The sequence below is a fragment of the Caretta caretta genome, chromosome 22 (assembly GCF_965140235.1).
Source record: "Caretta caretta isolate rCarCar2 chromosome 22, rCarCar1.hap1, whole genome shotgun sequence".
Lineage (NCBI taxonomy): Eukaryota > Metazoa > Chordata > Testudines > Cheloniidae > Caretta > Caretta caretta.
This window is the reverse complement of record NC_134227.1, coordinates 15,638,799-15,652,499: the sequence shown is the minus strand read 5'-3', so window position 1 is coordinate 15,652,499 and position 13,701 is coordinate 15,638,799.

The following is a 13,701-nucleotide window of genomic DNA, read 5'->3' as shown; positions in this document are numbered from 1 at the left end:
AAAACTAATTTACTTACATTTCATTCCATTGGCCTGCTTAAAAACACACCTCTCTTTTCCCCACTCCTTTGCTCTATGTTGTTGACATGTGACATCCAGCTAAATGGAGGGAAATGAATACAAGTTAAACTCAAGCGTTGTGAATGGTTTATAACTGGAGCTGACAGAGTCTTATGATACTATCTTAGGCCAGATCCTCAGATGGTGTAAAACTGTGCAGCTCCAGTGAGGTCAATGAAGCTGTAACGATTTGCACAAGCCACGGACTAGATCATTTTTGTATCTTCCAAACCAAAAACAACCATCACCGTCTTTTCAAGGGAAATAGCGTGCATGTGAACATGTGTGTTGCAGATGCCGAATCTCCAGTAATAACATCCAGCTTTCTTATGGTACTGGTATATGTTCAAAGCAATGGGTGATGCGAAACAGACAGATTACAGACAGGTGAAGTGAGACAGAAAGCGGATGTGACCTGCGTGAGGCCAGTGTGTCAGCATTAGAGCCAGAATTAGACCTCAGAAGCTCCCATCCCTTAGCTTGTGTCGGTTTAGTTTTAAATCACAGGATCTTTCTCATTTCTTCTAATATCTGATCCAATGCTTGTTGAAGTCAAAGGAAAGACACCCACCAACTTAAATGGGCTTTGGATCAGACCCAAGACTCTAGTTAATACTGTGTATACACTGCTTTGAATCACATGCTTGGTTTCAGTTACACACTTACATGAAAACAGCAATTAGATCAAATCAATGTTCCCTTAATTTGACTCTGGAAAATTATCCTCCTCCCCTTTTTAAAAAAACTTTAATTCTTATTAAATGTAACACATTTACAACATAACATCAGTATAGTTCTGTTCTGCAAATGTCACTATTTGTTATGCCCAAGTGTAGATGATGGAACAGCACATACTGTAATGTGTATTCTACTGTGAATAAAAACCCCTGCTGGAAAGAAAATTATCACATGCTTATTGAATGGCAGGGGCCAAACTGTCAGCAGAACTTCCACACAGCTTCCAAATTTGAACCTGCCCCTTTTGCACAAAGAAAGTACCCCGTTTTCCCATGCAAGCACCACTTGCACTTGTAAATTCAGAAGCTTGCAAGTGCAATTTGTTACGTGCAATGTAATGCAAATCGGGCAATCTTTCTTGAAACTTTGGCCAGAAAAATATAAACTGAGAAGGAAAAATCAAACTAAATAATAGTGTAAAGGAAAGTAGAGGGAGAAAGAAAAAGAAAATGGTGTCAAACAAGGATATTCGATTTAATGCAGGAGATCAAACTGAGTGTATTTTCTGCACTATCAGGAGTAGAATAGCTGGAACAAGGTCCCATATTAAATACAAATTTGTAAATTATCTTTCTGAATTTTTTCTTAACTGCGTCATTGGATAGGCAACACTTAGAAATGACACACAACACCTTCATTCACTGTAGTACCTGATGAGATAGTAACAGGATATGGCCTATTCGGCAATGGGTGTGTCTCTGTGTATGCATCCCCTCTATCCCCTACTTGTCCTTACTCCCAATCCATCTTTGAAATAGGTTAACAAGCAGCTGCTGCTTACTACACAGATCACTGTAGATCATTGTAGTTGACTGTGAGTCAATTAAAAAGAAACTAGAGATTGATCAAAACGTTCTCCAAACTTTAGGGCTGTTCAGAACTCCGAGCCTGAATTTGGATTCAAATTACACATGTAACCTTTTTATTCACATTTTTTTTCTGGTTAAGGCACTGGATTGGGACTCAGGAAATCTGCATGAATTCATGGCTCTGCCACAGACTTCCTAGGTGACTAGGAGCAAGTACCTTAGGGCCAGATTTGTAAAGGTATTTAGGAGCCTAGAGATGCAGGTAGTTGCCTAGTGGGATTCCCAAAAGCTTTTTAGAATCCAGGGTACCTAAACACCTTTACAAATCTGGGCCCTTCCATGCCCAGTCTGTAAAGTAGAGTTCATACTCCTGTCCTACAAGAGGGTGTTTTGTGAGGATAAATTCAGTAATATATGTGCAGTGCTCCAATACTGCATTGATGAGCATCATATCCATATCTACACTGAGAAAGAGATTTATAATGGTCCAAATCAAACCCCAGGATCCACATAGTGTCCGGAACCAAATTCCGTGGCTGGCGAATTTTAAAGACTTCTTAAATAATTAGATAAGCCTGGAATTTTATTTTTATAATAAATCTAAGGATAAACAATGAACTTCAATAAGCAATGTACAGTACAGTAAGCAATGTAGCAATATCGTGATTCTGATGCCTTTTATTCTGATGTACATCAGTGGTAACTCAATTGAAGCCGATAAAATTACACTGCTGACACTCAGATCAGAATCAGGTCCAATAGGATTGACCCTCTTTGTGCTTGCACCAGTTTTATACCAGGATAACCTCTTTCAATGGAGCTACTGTTGATTTACAGTAAGAACAGAATAAGGTCCAAGGGCTAACTGGAAGATTTGTGCTCTATGTTATTTCTTACACATATGTCCACACCAACAGCCTCACGCCACCTGCTGATTAGTACAGATTATACTCAGTAGGGTTGCGAATGTTTCTAAAGAAATAATATTTGCACCTAGACAGTTTTTTTTATCCAATGATCTCAAAGCTTTTATCCAATGAGCTCAATGATTCCAAACTTCGGCCAACAGCAAATTGCCCCAGACCCCCATGAGGCAATACGTATTATTATTCCCATTTAACAACTGGAAAAGCAAGACACAGAAGTTAATAAGTGACTTTCCTGGGGTAAATTAGTAAGCCAGTGACAGAAGTGTGACTAGAATGCAGGAGCCCTGATTCCTAGCCTCATGTGCTAAGTTCTAGACTGCAATTTCCTTGTGAAGTAATAAAAAGAAATCAGCCGATGTAAATCAGTGTAGTTCCAAAGACTTCAATGGAGCTACTCCAATTTACACCAGCTGAGGATCTGATCCTAGAATGAAGACCACCTGAAGTGACTGCAGAATAGATATCGGTTTTATTTAAAATGTAAGATCCTTAGGGCCGGCGCTTCTCTTTTAAACCACCGAAATGCATGCTCAGGATGCAGACACATTTGGATGCCTTCAGCTGGAAATCATGTTCACTCAACACTCACAGCTGATGCACAAATTCTCTCTACTCATGCTTAGACTTTCAGATGGCCTGGTGCCTACACACAAGCTGATTAGAACCTGCCCTGGGCTATAAGGGCAAGGCAATGGTATGTTCAGATCAGTAAACTGTATAATAATACAAATGTCATCTATTCCGCAAGAAGCCTTGACAGTATAAGTATCTTGTGCCTGATTGCATCTACGTGCCAAAAAGAAACTTGAAGACTTTCAGGAGAAAGGAAGGCATGGGATTCACCACCAGCTCTTCTGGCTTCCAACACAAGTTGTACAGCAGTGGGTGCCTTGTTAATCCCAAGACTATCTAGTGAGTGTCAGATTGTATGTAACATGAATACAACCGGTGTATATATAGCCTTGCTGAGCAGCCAAGCTCAGAGCAGAAAATGAACCACGAACAGTATGTCTGGCACAGTTCAAGACATGAGCTGTACACTTGCCAGAAAAGGTGGCAACCAGCCAAAGTAGAATAGTCCTGGGGGGTCACTAACTGGTTGTGCATTAGCCTTTCTGAGGGGCAAACTGGAGCAATGCACAGCAAGCATTATGGGTAATGGAGTAAGGACACTCATTTTAGGACACTAGTTCGAATCCAGCCCACACGTATGGACAGTCATCTCCATCTGATTGTCCCTGGAGACCTATATGAAATGAAATGATGGTCTCACTCCAGTTCCTACTGGATAGAGGTCAACAATATGATCTCAATGTGTATCCTCCTTGGCAGCCTTGCCAGAGAAGCCAAAGGCCAAATGGGAAGAAAGTCTGGACTATGTCCCATTGTTGATGAAAGGGTCCCTCCAGGATAGCACTGAGGCAAACTGGTAGGGTGCAGCATTACCAGCTTCACAAGTCTATTTAATTTTTCAGAAGAGAAAACAGGGAGAACAATGCGAGACACAACAGATAGAACATGGGATAAAACTGCAAAAATAATCTAGGTTAAAGATCTAGTGGGTGAGCCTACAGACCAACTGAAAACATAACGGGGAGATGCAGAAAACTGCTTCATGAAACACGCAGCAATACCTCCTGAACATCAAGGCAAGAGTGTGTTGTCCTGCAAATACATTACCAAAGAGAACTTTGTATCACAATAAAGGAACGTTCGCTAGGTCTCAGACTTCTTTCTCTAGAGTCATTTTGTTTGTATCTGAACCATACACCAAACCATTCAAAGTGGCTTCCCCCTTTTCTTTGATCATTCATCTTTTTGTCCATAACCAGGAGATTGCTCATCCTACAAAACAAAGGCTCCCAATTGCACTGCATAAACTACAAATAACTCCCCTTGATTTCAGTGAGAGCCCCTTGTGTCTTGCTGTGTGAGAATAAGACTGCCTGATTCTGTAGCTGAGAATTCTACCCTTTCTTCATAATTGTGCCAAAGACCAGCTGTCTGAGACTAGAAGATGTGAAATTCATTTGATGCTTTTCAAAAGACAATAATCCTTTCCTGGAAGTCCCATTAGAACCACTAAGAGATAGAAAGTCAATGTTAAAGGTAAATGAAGGTCAGTTATTATTTATCTATCTATCAATTAATTCAGTGATCTGTGAGGCAACTCTCTGTAATTTAGGGAATCCCTCCCAAATGAGGAGAAATATGCTTTCCCCCATTGCATTCCCTCCAGCAACCATCAGATCTTGTATAAATTCAGGACCGAATGCTGTTTCTCTGCTATGCACTTTTTAGTGGTCCTCCATCTCCAACACACGAACAGAAAAGTTGGCCATTGACTGCTATTCAAGAGGCCAGGGTTTAAGTGTGATTTTCTTTTCCAATGATTTTCCTGATTTTTTCCATATACTTTCATTGGATTTACATATCCATTTGCAAATCCTGGGGCACAGCTCAGAGTTGATTCTATTCCTACTAAACGTTTCATGAAAACTTTCAGTCGCCATAAAGACAGAATCTTGTGCAAATCAGTAGCGTTACAAGTTTATAATCTAGCCCCTTTTTTTTCTTGAGGTTCCTCAATCACTAATGTAGATCCATCATAAATTTGTATTTACAATACTTTATGTTAACTGCCTCTTTCATCTTTGAAAACAGAAATCTGCCTGAAATGCTTTTGATTGATTAGCATAATCCAAAACCACTAAACTTTTATTGCCAAACTGGATTTGGAGTTTGTATTAAAGTTTATGACACAGAGATATTTAAAAGATTAGTAAATGTGCTCAGAAAAAACCCAATCCGGCAACACTGGAATATTACCATCAATATTTCAGTCTAAACTGTTGAAGCATCAGAATTACAAGGTGCAATTATCTTTTGGAATGTGTGGCTCCTAGGGGTGATCTTTATGTTAAAGGAAAAGATGGTTTAATGCTTAGTAAATGAGTGCTAATTAAAAAGCTGGGAGAAAAGTCTGTCATAGCTGAATCACGAGACAAATGCATGCTGTGCGTTTGTTCAAATAGTCTATGGTATGCTGACAATACTAAGCAAGTGTGGCCCTCTATGAAGTGTATTTGCCAAAACAAATCCCTTTGCGAAGTCTGATTCTCTGTGACTCTATCCACCAACAGCCAGTAATGCTCACAGTAAAGCAATGTCTTTACTCTATATGAAGTCCTATTAAAGTCAATGGGTACTTAATGTGAGTGAAGCTATCAATGTCTACCCCCACAGTAGCATTATATAAAAGGATTTGGACACATCTCAGATTTTTTTTAACCAATTGGAAACAATTCTGCCAATATATTATACATTTGGCATCTTCTATTGCTTATTTTCTTATGCTGGAAGTTTGCATGGAAATAGCATTTTTGTTGCTTTCTTTTTCATCTGCTCTGGCTACCTATTCTGAACTTGAAGTTATTGATCTGGCTACTTAGAGTTCTTTCAGTGTACCTTGTGCAGCAATTTTGGGCTGTGATCATTTTAATTGTTAATATTACAGAAGCTTCTTCAAGGTTTTTTTTTTTTAATATATATAAAACAAATCTTTCATGGTCAGATATGGGAATGTGGATTACATGAGGAGCCAAAACAAAGACTCCCATTGACTTTGATAGGTTTTGGATCAGGCCCCAAGCAGGTCTGGAGGAGGAGTATTAAGGAGGAAAGTGACTCTTCCCTTCCTATGAATATGCAAAGTTCATCAATCACTTACAATGGGAACAGTTTCATCCTGATTTAGATCATGGTCCATGGATAATCAGCCCACTATTCAGTTCTCCCAGATTTGGGGAAGTGTAATCAAGAAAGCATTATAACGCAAACCTGTCCTGAAGGGAGATAGTTGCTTTAATAATGTTTAGGCCTTGGTCCATATTGTGTTTATGGCTGGAGGCTGGGTTTTTGTTGAGTTCCCCCCGCCCCAATATTATTCCCAGGCCTGATCCTCAACTGGTGTAAATCAGCAAAGCTCCACTGATTTCTAAGGAACCACACTCTGATTTACACCAGCTCAGGATTTGACCTGGAACCAGGTCTGATTTTATTTAAAGACGCAAACCTAAGCTCACTTTATGCCAAAATGTCCAACCCGAAAGCAAAATGCACTTTTTTTTCAGCTCAAATCTGCTAAATTGCAAAAAGCCTTCTCTGGTCTGCTGCTGGCCCCTTGTCACACATTTCTTGAATACAGTCCAAGCCTGAGCCAAGGAAATGCATATTAATAGAAAAAAGAAAATGACTGATGCCTTCCCAAGCATCTGTCACACTCGCAATTTTTAATGAGCCTTATATAATGTGTCATCAACACTATTTATTTTACAGCCATCAATCTTAGTCACCCACATCTATCACAGGGAACATGGCACAGAGAGGGACCAACCTTTAGAGAAGGGGTCTCAAACTCAAATGACCACAAGGGCCACATGAGGACTAGTACATTGGCCCGAGGGCCGCACCACTGACCACACCTGCCCCGCCCGCTGCCCCACCCCCACTCCACCCCTTCCATGAGGCCCCGCCCCTGCCCTGCCTCTTCCCACCCCTTCCCTGGCCCCATTCCAACCCCTTCTCCAAAACCCCGGTGCGCGCCAGGCTGGAGCCGCTCTAGATAAACGCTGGGGGAGGTGGTGGGGGGGCACGGGGAGCTGGCGGACGGCAGAAAATAACCCTGTGGGCCACCCGCGGGCCATGTGTTTGAGACCCCTGCTTTAGAGCAACATGATAAAGCAATGATGCTTTTGTAACCGATCAGAGAAATACTCAGGCTCCCTCCACACTTGTGTGTCTAGTTTTGCTTCCTGTTATTCGGTTTTCAATTTTGCTTGATTGTACAAATCCCGCCTTAAACACCCCATATTTTCCAGCCTTCCAAAAGTTGGCCCAACACTTGATTCTGCTTGGGCAAGGTCAAACTTTGAATGAGTTCAGGAGAGTGGTTGAAGACGAAACTCAAAGTGAAGGCGAAATTCACAGATGAGCAGACTACATCTGGTTGGAAAACAGATGTTTTACACCAAAATTTGACACACATGGCAAATCCCTTGTGAATCAATACCACTGAGGGTACATCTAACATTTGAGCTAGGAGGTGTGATTCCCAGCTCATGAAGACGTACCTACCCTAGCTCTGCTTGAGCTAGCATGCTAAAACCAGCCATGGAGCCAGGGTAGCAGGGGCAGCTAGCCGCCCAAGTACATACCCTGGGATCTGGGCAGGTTTGTGCTTGGGTGGCTAGCCTGAGATGTCGCCCTTACTACTGTAGCTACATTGCTATTTTTAGTGGGCTAGCTTGGGTACATCCACACAAGCGGGGGATCACACCTCCCAGCTCAAATGTAGACATAGCCAGATTTTAGCATAACTCCTAACTGTAAACTCTAAAAGGTGATTTACCAGCAGGCAACGGAGTTAGAGAGAATAGAGTAATCCATACAGAGCACTAGGCAGAGTCAGGACTCCTCGATTCTATTGTCCCCTCTCCTGTTGTTTCACTATATGGCCTTCAGCAAGTTAGTTAGGCCAATATTTTCACAAGTGGCCACTGATTTGGGGCACCATCCTTTTTCTGCACATAACTTGAGACTATTGGAGGAGCTGAGCATTGATTTCAACTGGAAGTGTGGGAGATTAGCACTTTGGAAAATCAGGCCCCAGGTGTCTTAAGATGGAAACCCAAAAACGGAAGTATCCAAAGCTGCTGGCCACACCTGAAATGTTTGGAATCAGCCTCAAACAACTATGTAAGAGGCAGTCTCCCCATCTTTAAAATAGAGATATTTACCCATTTTTAAAGCCCTTTGAGATCTTTGTGTGGGCTATTAGAATTAGTTAGAGATGGCTGAAAAACAGGAGAAAAATGTCATGAAGATTTTCCTTTTATTTTCAAAATTCAAATTTTGATGGGAAATGTCATTAAAGTTTAAAATGTGTTATTATTATTGCACAGGCCCTTACCGCTAAAGCTAAATCTATGGGCACTACAGAGCCTATGATGTGCAGTTAAGGAGTTTTCATTCTGCCCAGCAGAGGGTAGTAGCACACCTGCACACTCATTAGTTAGTCCAATGTACACACTATGCCCCATATGTCCCCATTTTAATTCTTGCCAGCTTGGCACACCAATAACTGGATCGCTAAGAGGTCGAAAGCAAGAAGTTACCAGTGGTTATTGTTCACTGTCTAGGCCCAAGGTCTACTGAAAGACATTTGGGGCCCTGGTCCGTCATTTTCACTGGCGCTCTGCCCCCTCCCATTTCACCCCAGTTACAGACCTGTTGGGGCTCCCCCAAGCTAGGGGGCCCAGTACAAGTGTCCCCGCTATCCCTCACCTTTATCAGCCCTGCCTAGGGGCATTCCCTGACTCTGTATGACGGTCACAGCAGTAAAAGCCGTCCAGCACTGGCTGTGTATGTCTACTGAGCAGCAGGTGTGTGCAAATAATCAAGCATGGGCCAAAGTGAGCATCCATTTCTGATGGCTCATAGCTTCACTGTGCTTAAACCTCCGCTCAGCTTTATCCACTAAGGTTTCTCTACCAGGCAGCAAATACACATATTAGTCATGTTCTCACACTCCCACACTTCCCTCAGTGCACACATTTCTGGGAAGAAGAAAAGCCACTGAAAGAAACAGAGGTTTCTGTTTTATCCCTTTTATTTTCCACAAACTAAAGTAACCCAACCCTGGTTTTGCTCAATTTAAAAACAAAAACAAAACCCTCTCAACGAATTCCTGTTTTTCATAGAATCATAGAATATCAGGGTTGGAAGGGACCTCAGGAGGTCATCTAGTCCAACCCCCAGCTCAAAGCAGGACCAATCCCCAACTAGATCATCCCAGCCAGGGCTTTGTCAAGCCTGACCTTAAAAAAGGTCTATTACAAATTATTTGTATTTGTATTTATTTATTACAAATTGATCTTCAATGTGTGAAATAAATCAGTGAAAATGCAAATCCACAAATAAATAGGTGTTCTGCTGTTGCTATGACTACTAGACATTTTTACCTGGACAGAGATTTTATGTTTCACAGCTGCGAACAGTTTAAAAGGAGGATTACATTCAGTTTTTAGTCCTGGTGCATTTTCCCCACACAGCACCATATGAGAGCTTATTTTCGGTTGCTTCCTAGAAAATCAGAGAGGAGCTCTTTTTCACTCCAGACTGGACAGACAACATACAAATGCAGTAAATGTGTTAGGGCTTATGAAGCCTATTCTACACATACAGGAAAAAGAGAGGGTACAATATTATTATTAGCATTAGAAGAGCAACTAATGGTCCTAGCAAAGTTTGGGACCCCATTATCCTAAATGCTGGACATACGTATCGACAAGACAGACAAAAGGTGTTAGGAAAAGATTCAACATACAATCTGATGACTGGAAACTGAGGCCGATAGATCACATGGCTTGCCAAAGGTGTCACGGGGAGACTGTGGCAACGCTGAGAATTGAGCTAAGATCTTGAGTCCCAGGAGCTAAGAGCTCGAGTCCCAGTCCAGCCACCATCCCTCTACCACAGGGCAGAGTGGTTTCTTACAGGACACCTAATCATCATGATGAACATGATTTAAAACATTTCAAGCATAACCACCTAATTTCAGCCCTGGAATAAGCAACTGCATCTCCTCTGAAGTCGATGTTGGAGTCACACCGGTTTATTCAGGGCTGAATTTGGCCCAGTGGATAAAACTGATAGCAGGCTACACATACCCCTCAAATTATTATTATGGCTAGGAGGGGAAAGGAGGGAGCACAAACACTGTCACCCTAATCCTGGCCTTTCTTAGAAGTGACACACTGCAAACCTGGTGCATCATGAACTTCAGAATCTATACCATGGTCGGTGTAGTCAGGGGGTGTCGTCTCTGTGCTTAAGCACTTCTGATACACTTGCCCATACTGTCCACTCTCCTGCATTTCTCTTGTTCCTCCTCCCAGTAGAAGCGGCCTGCTTCGGCAGGGAGTTGTGTATGGACACAATGCCAACCTGAACACAGGTGCAAAATAAACACCCCCCTTCTGTTTGACTCCACCTTACCTCTTCAGCTGTCACGCACACCAGTGAAATTTGGGCATAAGTTACTAACAAAGTACCATTCACAGCACTTGTCACTCGCTGGGCCATTCCACAGCTGGTATACATCGGCACAGCTCCATGACTGTCAATGGAGCTCAGCTGATTTCGACCAGCTGAGGGCATGGCCCATTTTACACAAGTTTTAATAACTTCAAAAGGCCCGAAGCAATGGAAAGTCAAGCCCACTGACTTCGTGGAGTTATCTCCTGATTTATAGCGGCTCTGTAGCATAGAAGGGAACAATCTTATCCTTGGAAAGGAGGAGTCAGATGGCCTTTCCAATTCTAATTTGAGAAACAGCATGGGGCTGAGCACAGGGCATGTCTGGGGGCTTAGGGTCTCTCAAGGTCTAATACTAGCTGGCTTGGAGACTCCCTGTATGACTTCAGCAAGTCCCTTAACCTCCCTGTACCATGTTTTACCATCTGTCAATGGCCCCATTAACACCTCCTTGCCTCACAAATACGGTTAGAAAAGGAGGACTTGTGGCACCTTAGAGACTAACCAATTTATTTGAGCATGAGCTTTCGTGAGCTACAGCTCACTTCATCAGATGTATCCTTTTCTTTTTGCGAATACAGACTAACACGGCTGTTTCTCTGAAACCTGTCAAATACGGTTAGGAGGATTAAGTAGCTAATGGAACAGATTGAAGCTGGACAAGAAGCAGTTTTCCCATCCTACAAAAAATTTTCTCATCCCAAATCAGGACAGCAAGTCAAAATAGCAAAACGTTTTGCAAACCGAAAATTTGGTTTAAAAAAAAACAAAAACAAAAAACCTTCAGGTCAATTGAAATATTTCATTCTGATCATTTCAATGACATCAAAATTCACATAGCTTAAATGTCCAAAGGAGACGTCATTTCAAACTGGATTTGTCGTTTTGGAAGAGTCAAAACAAACATGTTTAGCCAATCATGAAACTTTTTTGCAAAAATAATTTCAAGTTGAAAACAGGGGCGGTGGAACAATGTGTATAGCGGGGGTGCTGGGAGCCATTGAACCAAACTGTAAACCCTGTCAGAGATGGAAACCACTTCAAGCGAAGGGGTGCTGCTGCATCCTCAGCACCCCTCGTTCTAGCACCTATGCTTGAAACCAGACCCTTTCCCACAAAAAGTTTCAATGAACTGGCATTTTCCAACAAAAAATGTTGCATCGAAAAATTCCCAATCAGCTTTAGACCAGACCCTCAAGCTGGTGTAAACTGGAGCTGCTCCATTGAAGTCAATGGATCTGGGTTAATTGATACCATCTGAGGATCAGCTCCAATGATGGTAAAGTGCTAAGCCTGCACTTATGTGATTCTACACAATATCCAGCATCATGAAATATTTTTGAACCATCAAAACAATCCTCAAGTAATTTGTTAAAGTCGTTCATTTCCACCAGCCTCAATCTATATAGACTTGCACTCGCATGCTCTCTCTCTCTCTCGCACACACACACATTTACACACACATACATTGATTGTGAAAGTGTTCCAAACAAACACAGGCACTGGTATGCCTCTTTTCCTTAAAAGCAAAGCAGACAGCTCAAGCAAGCGGTCTGTGAAAGCAGGCATTCAATTCTACTCAGAAAACCTCGTTTTCCTCTAAATGGGCCTCTCATCAGGCTCAGTGACAACTCTTAGCTGCCTGAGAAAAAGCACTGGAATAAAAAAAAAAAAAAAAAAAAAAGGAACCTATTTCCCAGAGCAAAGTAATCCCTATTCCATTGCCATGGCACCAGACATCCGTCTCTTCCTTTCATTGACCAGACAAGGTCCCCCTCAGCTACTAGCTTCTTTTTTCCTTTTCTCTTTTTTTTTTGGGGGGGGGGTGGATGTGTGTGTGTATGCCTGAATTTGTTTCCTTGGTAGAAAAAGTAATCATTAAAGTATTAGTTTAGGTTGATTGATTCTTCAGGGACAGAAAAGGGCTCTGGGGGCTTTGTAATCTCTGACATGATCTCAAAACAGAGGCCTTCAGCATGATACAATATTGAAATAACAAAGGAAGGTGCAGTCTCTCCCACTTTGAAATCCAAACAGTACAGTTTATAGCTTGGAAGTCAAAGCTCCTCAGCAAACCAAGGTACAGAGAATGTTACTGGGAAAACAGAAGGATAACCCACCTTTTCATCATCAAGGGGGTAAAACTATCAGCGAGATCCTCGGCTGGTGTAAACCTGAAGTTTCCTTGCCTTCAACGTAGTTATGCTAGTTTATCGCAGCTGACAATCTGGCTCTATATTCCAATGCAACCTGAAAAGAAAAGTAGTATAAAAATGAATGATAAAGAGGAGTCGGTTTAAAACCAAAGAAAGCCAAATAGCTAAACAAAGGGAACCCAAGTGAGGTGAAAGGAAGAATAGATATGAATACCTGGAAACCTGGGCTATGTTACAAAACACACAGGTGCTGAAAAGCATGAACAGTTAAGGTCACCCAAAACACCTTAACTCTATCCTCATACCGTGGGCAACCGGCCATTTTTTGCCTGGAGTATCCTTCATACTCTGCTTGATACAGTGGGGGATTTTTAAGCACTAGATTCTCAACTGCACCAACCTTCTGCTGGGCACAGTTAGCTGTGGCTCCCTGAGTCTGGGTCCAGCTCCACCCCAGCCCCAGCACAGCGTTGTTCTGATATGTGCTGGCTGGGGACGACTAGGGGCGCTGGCGACAGTAGAGGAGCTGGCTATGCCAGGAGAGTCCCCATGTAAGGAGATCCAGCTGATTTCCAGCCCTGTTGGGAGACAAGAGCTCCACAAAGGGGCTAGGTCACAGGTCAGGATTTGTCTCTGAATGTTTTTAATCCATTTCTAGTCTGATTTTCAGTGGTACCGAGCACCCATAATTCTTGCTCAAGTCAATGGGAGCTCCAGGTACTCAGTCCCTCTCGGGAGGCCCTCAGCACCTTTGCAATGCCAGGCCTTTCATAAATATGTGCTTGGATGTATCGTTTGCCCAGATTTCAATTGGTGTGAGTGAAAGCCCAGACTCGCTGCCTAATTCTTATAGAAAAATAAGCTTGGTTTTTTTCCCCTGCATGCAGGAGGATGGCTATGTGGCTGGAGTTT